We start from the raw sequence: 6713 nt of genomic DNA on the forward strand, positions 1-6713 counted from the left end.
TGTTGCCCCTTTCTCCGTACACCATTAAGGGTTTTCCTTTTTCTCGTATAATGCGAATTGCATTTTTGTAACAAACGATCTCCGCTTTCACTTCTTTCAACCAGTCCATACCGATTATCACATCAAAACTCCCTAACTCTACTGGTATCAAATCAATCTTAAATGTTTCGCTAACCAGTTTAATTTCTCGATTCCGACATATATTATCTGCTGAAATTAATTTACCATTTGCTAATTCGAGTAAAAATTTACTATCCAAAGGCGTCAATGGACAACTTAATTTAGCACAAAAATCTCTACTCATATAGCTTTTATCCGCACCCGAATCAAATAAAACGTAAGCAGATTTATTGTCAATAAGAAACGTACCCGTAACAAGCTCCGGGTCTTCCTGTGCCTCTGCCGCATTAATATTGAAAACTCTTCCACGGCCTTGTCCATTCGTGTTCTCCTGGTTCGGGCAATTTCTAATAATGTGGCCCGGTTTTCCACATTTATAACAAACTACATTGGCATAACTTGCTCCGACACTACTTGCTCCGCCATTACTCGTTCCGACACCATTTTTTCCTTTCGTTCTATTAACCCCTGGTCCGTAGACCTCACACTTCGCCGCGCTATGACCATTTCTTTTACACTTGTTGCAAAATTTGGTGCAGAACCCCGAGTGATACTTTTCACATCTTTGGCATAGCTACTTCTGATTGTTGTTGTTGTTTCGGTTATTATTGTTGTTGGGATGATTGTTGTAGTTGCTGTTGTTGTTGTTGTTGTTGGGCCGTTTGTTGTAGTTGCGATTGATGTTGCGATTGTTGGGATAATTGTTGCGATTATTGTTGTAATTGCTGTTGTTGTTGTATTGGTGATTCTTATCACCGTTTTCCTCCCACTTTCTTTTGACTTGCTTCACATTGGCCTCTTCAGCCGTCTGTTCTTTAATTCTTTCCTCAATCTGGTTCACTAGTTTGTGAGCCATTCTACATGCCTGTTGTATGGAGGCGGGCTCGTGTGAACTTATATCTTCTTGGATTCTTTCCGGTAATCCTTTCACAAACGCGTCGATCTTCTCTTCCTCATCTTCGAATGCTCCCGGACACAATACGCACAATTCTGTGAATCGTCTTTCGTACGTGGTAATATCAAATCCTTGGGTTTGTAACCCTCTAAGTTCTGTCTTGAGCTTATTGACCTCGGTTCTGGGACGGTACTTCTCGTTCATCAAGTGCTTGAATGCTGACCACGGTAGTGCGTACGCATCGTCTTGTCCCACTTGCTCTAGATAGGTATTCCACCATGTTAACGCAGAACCTGTGAAGGTATGCGTAGCGTACTTCACTTTGTCCTCTTCAGTACACTTACTTATGGCAAACACCGATTCAACCTTCTCGGTCCACCGTTTCAATCCGATCGGTCCTTCGGTTCCATCAAATTCCAAAGGTTTGCAGGCAGTGAATTCTTTGTAGGTGCATCCTACACGATTTCCTGTACTGCTAGATCCAAGGTTATTGTTGGTATGTAGCGCAGCCTGTACTTCGGCTATGTTTGAAGCTAGAAAAGTACGGAATTCCTCTTCATTCATATTCACGGTGTGTCGAGTAGTCGGTGCCATTTCCTTCAAAATAGTTAAATGGAACAAGTTAATCATACAGAATATTAAGAGTAGTTAATAGTATTTCGTAGCATAATATGAACTCATTTATAAAAGCTTTTTCTTCATATTAGCGTTTCATAAGTTTAAATTCGGGTAGTACCTACCCGTTAAGTTCATACTTAGTAGCTAATATACAATTCAACTACTACAATTCTATATGAAAAACTGATTATAATAATATTTCGCGTTCAAACTTTTACACAATATTTTACAAACTTACAATACCGCTTATTTTACATATAGCATGAAATATAGCACACAATAAATTTGATACAAGATGGTTGTGAAGATAATTCTAGCTAGTACACAAGTCGTTCAGCAAAGGCAATAAAGACACGTAATTTATACGTCCAGAAACAAGTCATGCATTCTGGTTTTACTAGGACTACTTCCCATCCTTGGTCTTGTGGAACATAACCGTTATGGCCGTTGATAAGACAGCGTGTTGTAACGTCGTCAAAGGGACGAGGGTTACGTAATGTCCAACAGTCCCGTAACAATCTAAAAACCTCATTTCTTACCCCAATTACCGACTCTGTCACTTGTGGGAACGTTTTGTTTAATAGTTGTAACCCGATGTTCTTGTTCTCACTTTGGTGAGAAGCGAACATTACTAATCCGTAAGCATAACATGCTTCTTTATGTTGCATGTTAGCCGCTTTTTCTAAATCACGAAGTCCAATATTCGGATATATTGAGTCAAAATAATTTCTTAACCCATTGCGTAAAATAGCATTTGGGTTCCCCGCAATATATGCGTCAAAGTAAACACATCGTAACTTATGAATTTCCCAATGTGATATCCCCCATCTTCCGAACGAAAGCCTTTTATAAACCAAGGCATTCTTGGAACGTTCTTCGAATGTCTTACAAACTGATCTCGCCTTAAATAGTTGTGCCGAAGAATTCTGACCGACTCTAGACAAGATTTCATCAATCATGTCTCCGGGTAGGTCTCTTAAAATATTGGGTTGTCTATCCATTTTGTGTTTTTATACTGTAAAATAGACAAGAGTTAGATTCATCAAAAAAAAAAATACTTATTAATACAAGCAATTTTTACATATATCATAAAGCATAAGCACACTATATTACATATATTACACCACACGAATACAACTATCTTATTCCGACTCGCTTGTTTCTTCTTCTTCGGTTTTGGTTCGTTTTGCCAAGTTTCTAGGGATATATGATGTTCCCCTAATACGAGCCGTCGTGATCCACATTGGTTTAGAAAAACCTGGTGGTTTAGAGGTTCCCGGGTCATTGTTACAACTTAAGAACTTCGGGGGTTGACGATACATATAAAGTTCATCGGGGTTGGAATTAGATTTCTCTATTTTTATGCCCTTTCTCTTATTATTTTCTTTTTCCTTTTTAAATTCAGTTGGGGTAATTTCTATAACATCATCGGAATTCTCGTCGGAATCCGATTCATCGGAGAATTGGTAATCCTCCCAATATTTTGCTTCCTTGGCGGAAACACCATTGACCATAATTAACCTTGGTCGGTTGGTTGAGGATTTTCTTTTACTTAAACGTTTTATTATTTCCCCCACCGGTTCTATTTCTTCATCCGGTTCCGATTCTTCTTCCGGTTCAGACTCTTCTTCTGGTTCCTCTTCGGGAACTTGTGAATCAGTCCACGAATCATTCCAATTTATATTTGACTCTTCATTATTATTAGGTGAGTCAATGGGACTTGTTCTAGAGGTAGACATCTATCACATAATATCAAACGCGTTAAGAGATTAATATATCACATAATATTCACATGTTAAAAATATATAGTTTCCAACAAAATTTGTTAAGCAATCATTTTTCAAGTAAACACGGTCGAAGTCCAGACTCACTAATGCATCCTAACAAACTCGATAAGACACACTAATGCAAAATTCTGGTTCTCTAAGACCAACGCTCGGATACCAACTGAAATGTCCCGTTCTTACTGATTAAAAACGTTCCATATTAATTGATTTCGTTGCGAGGTTTTGACCTCTATATGAGACGTTTTTTAAAGACTGCATTCATTTTTAAAACAAACCATAACCTTTATTTCATAAATAAAGGTTTAAAAAGCTTTACGTAGATTATCAAATAATGATAATCTAAAATATCCTGTTTACACACGACCATTACATAATGGTTTACAATACAAATATGTTACATCGAAATCAGTTTCTTGAATGCAGTTTTTACACAATATCATACAAACATGGACTCCAAATCTTGTCCTTATTTTAGTATGCAACAGCGGAAGCTCTTAATATTCACCTGAGAATAAACATGCTTTAAACGTCAACAAAAATGTTGGTGAGTTATAGGTTTAACCTATATATATCAAATCGTAACAATAGACCACAAGATTTCATATTTCAATACACATCCCATACATAGAGATAAAAATCATTCATATGGTGAACACCTGGTAACCGACATTAACAAGATGCATATATAAGAATATCCCCATCATTCCGGGACACCCTTCGGATATGATATAAATTTCGAAGTACTAAAGCATCCGGTACTTTGGATGGGGTTTGTTAGGCCCAATAGATCTATCTTTAGGATTCGCGTCAATTAGGGTGTCTGTTCCCTAATTCTTAGATTACCAGACTTAATAAAAAGGGGCATATTCGATTTCGATAATTCAACCATAGAATGTAGTTTCACGTACTTGTGTCTATTTTGTAAATCATTTATAAAACCTGCATTTATTCTCATCCCAAAAATATTAGATTTTAAAAGTGGGACTATAACTCACTTTCACAGATTTTTACTTCGTCGGGAAGTAAGACTTGGCCACTGATTGATTCACGAACCTATAACAATATATACATATATATCAAAGTATGTTCAAAATATATTTACAACACTTTTAATATATTTTGATGTTTTAAGTTTATTAAGTCAGCTGTCCTCGTTAGTAACCTAAAACTAGTTGTCCACAGTTAGATGTACAGAAATAAATCGATAAATATTATCTTGAATCAATCCACGACCCAGTGTATACGTATCTCAGTATTGATCACAACTCAAACTATATATATTTTGGAATCAACCTCAACCCTGTATAGCTAACTCCAACATTCACATATAGAGTGTCTATGGTTGTTCCGAAATATATATAGATGTGTCGACATGATAGGTTGAAACATTGTATACGTGTATATGGTATCTCAAGATTACATAATATACAATACAAGTTGATTAAGTTATGGTTGGAATAGATTTGTTACCAATTTTCACGTAGCTAAAATGAGAAAAATTATCCAATCTTGTTTTACCCATAACTTCTTCATTTTAAATCCGTTTTGAGTGAATCAAATTGCTATGTTTTCATATTGAACTCTATTTTATGAATCTAAACAGAAAAAGTATAGGTTTATAGTCGGAAAAATAAGTTACAAGTCGTTTTTGTAAAGGTAGTCATTTCAGTCGAAAGAACGACGTCTAGATGACCATTTTAGAAAACATACTTCCACTTTGAGTTTAACCATAATTTTTGGATATAGTTTCATGTTCATAATAAAAATAATTTTCTCAGAATAACAACTTTTAAATCAAAGTTTATCATAGTTTTTAATTAACTAACCCAAAACAGCCCGCGGTGTTACTACGACGGCGTAAATCCGGTTTTACGGTGTTTTTCGTGTTTCCAGGTTTTAAATCATTAAGTTAGCATATCATATAGATATAGAACATGTGTTTAGTTGATTTTAAAAGTCAAGTTAGAAGGATTAACTTTTGTTTGCGAACAAGTTTAGAATTAACTAAACTATGTTCTAGTGATTACAAGTTTAAACCTTCGAATAAGATAGCTTTATATGTTTGAATTGAATGATGTTATGAACATCATTACTACCTTAAGTTCCTTGGATAAACCTACTGTAAAAGAGAAAAATGGATCTAGCTTCAATGGATCCGTGGATGGCTCGAAGTTCTTGAAGCAGAATCATGACACGAAAACAAATTCAAGTAAGATCATCACTTGAAATAAGATTGTTATAGTTATAGAAATTGAACCAAAGTTTGAATATGATTATTACCTTGTATTAGAATGATAACCTACTGTAAGAAACAAAGATTTCTTGAGGTTGGATGATCACCTTAAAAGATTGGAAGTGAGCTAGCAAACTTGAAAGTATTCTTGATTTTATGAAACTAGAACTTTTGGAATTTATGAAGAACACTTAGAACTTGAAGATAGAACTTGAGAGAGATCAATTATATGAAGAAAATTGAAGAATGAAAGTGTTTGTAGGTGTTTTTGGTCGTTGGTGTATGGATTAGATATAAAGGATATGTAATTTTGTTTTCATGTAAATAAGTCATGAATGATTACTCATATTTTTGTAATTTTATGAGATATTTCATGCTAGTTGCCAAATGATGGTTCCCACATGTGTTAGGTGACTCACATGGGCTGCTAAGAGCTGATCATTGGAGTGTATATACCAATAGTACATACATCTAAAAGCTGTGTATTGTACGAGTATGAATACGGGTGCATACGAGTAGAATTGTTGATGAAACTGAACGAGGATGTAATTGTAAGCATTTTTGTTAAGTAGAAGTATTTTGATAAGTGTATTGAAGTCTTTCAAAAGTGTATAAATACATATTAAAACACTACATGTATATACATTTTAACTGAGTCGTTAAGTCATCGTTAGTCGTTACATGTAAGTGTTGTTTTGAAACCTTTAGGTTAACGATCTTGTTAAATGTTGTTAACCCAATGTTTATAATATCAAATGAGATTTTAAATTATTATATTATCATGATATTATCATGTATGAATATCTCTTAATATGATATATATACATTAAATGTCTTTACAACGATAATCATTACATATATGTCTCGTTTAAAAATCATTAAGTTAGTTGTCTTGTTTTTACATATGTAGTTCATTGTTAATATACTTAATGATATGTTTACTTATCATAGTATCATGTTAACTATATATATATCCATATATATGTCATCATATAGTTTTTACAAGTTTTAACGTTCGTGAATCACCGGTCAACTTGGGTGGTCAATTGTCTATATGAAA

This window comes from Rutidosis leptorrhynchoides, chromosome 6 (genome assembly GCF_046630445.1).
Source record: "Rutidosis leptorrhynchoides isolate AG116_Rl617_1_P2 chromosome 6, CSIRO_AGI_Rlap_v1, whole genome shotgun sequence".
Lineage (NCBI taxonomy): Eukaryota > Viridiplantae > Streptophyta > Magnoliopsida > Asterales > Asteraceae > Rutidosis > Rutidosis leptorrhynchoides.